Genomic DNA, 1119 nt, shown 5'->3' with positions numbered 1-1119 from the left:
CAGCTCCACTACAAAGACGATTGTACATTGCTTTGGCCGCTCCCTCTCAACTACGGAGACGAGTTTAACGCGGTTTCCACCCCTCCCTCTCACCCGCACCAGTGCACGCTTGCCGCGCCACAACGCCGACGCTGGACCCGTGAATCGTGAGCACCCAGATATGACTTACCGCACTCGTGCAAAACAATAAAACACGGTAAATATATTACTTACACGTGCGTTTTGTTTTGCAAGCGGCGCGAAACAAATTAAAAAGGGAATGCAACACGAGGACTTCCCAGGAGGTCACCCATCCTAGTACTACTCTCGCCCAAGCCCGCTTAACTTCGGAGTTCTGATGGGATCCGGTGCTTTAGTGCTGGTATGATCGCATCCGACATGTTACCCCGGTCTTCGTCCCTTATCCTTGCCCCTCCCAGCTCCACTACAAAGACGATTGTACATTGCTTTGGCCGCTCCCTCTCAACTACGGAGATGAGTTTAACGCGGTTTCCACCCCTCCCTCTCACCCGCACTAGTGCACGCTTGCCGCGCCACAACGCCGACGCTGGACCCGTGAATCGTGAGCACCCAGCTATGACTTACCGCACTCGTGCAAAATAATAAAACACGGTAAATATATTACTTACACGTGCGTTTTGTTTTGCAAGCGGCGCGAAAAAAATTAAAAAGGGAATGCAACACGAGGACTTCGCAGGAGGTCACCCATCCTAGTACTACTCTCGCCCAAGCCCGCTTAACTTCGGAGTTCTGATGGGATCCGGTGCTTTAGTGCTGGTATGATCGCATCCGACATGTTACCCCGGTCTTCGTCCCTTATCCTTGCCCCTCCCAGCTCCACTACAAAGACGATTGTACATTGCTTTGGCCGCTCCCTCTCAACTACGGAGACGAGTTTAACGCGGTTTCCACCCCTCCCTCTCAACCGCACCAGTGCACGCTTGCCGCGCCACAACGCCGACGCTGGACCCGTGAATCGTGAGCACCCAGCTATGACTTACCGCACTCGTGCAAAATAATAAAAGATGGTAAATATATTACTTACACGTGCGTTTTGTTTTGCAAGCGGCGCGAAAAAAATTAAAAAGGGAATGCAACACGAGGACTTCCCAGGAGGTC

The 1119-nt window shown here is 52.1% G+C and overlaps 2 non-coding genes across 2 annotated transcripts; both read right to left on the bottom strand.

Moving 5' to 3' along the window:
• Positions 1–256: 256 nt before the first annotated feature.
• Positions 257–375, bottom strand: LOC123176516 (5S ribosomal RNA). The gene has a single exon (XR_006488547.1). It is a non-coding gene; the product is annotated as a 5S ribosomal RNA (ribosomal RNA).
• Positions 376–672: 297 nt separating this feature from the next.
• On the bottom strand, positions 673–791 carry LOC123176518 (5S ribosomal RNA). Its single transcript, XR_006488549.1, has one exon. It is a non-coding gene; the product is annotated as a 5S ribosomal RNA (ribosomal RNA).
• Positions 792–1119: the final 328 nt, after the last annotated feature.

This window comes from Triticum aestivum, unplaced genomic scaffold (genome assembly GCF_018294505.1).
Source record: "Triticum aestivum cultivar Chinese Spring unplaced genomic scaffold, IWGSC CS RefSeq v2.1 scaffold106233, whole genome shotgun sequence".
NCBI classification, from domain to species: domain Eukaryota; kingdom Viridiplantae; phylum Streptophyta; class Magnoliopsida; order Poales; family Poaceae; genus Triticum; species Triticum aestivum.
The sequence above is the reverse complement of the archived record's forward strand: the minus strand, read 5'-3'. Positions and strand labels throughout refer to the sequence as shown.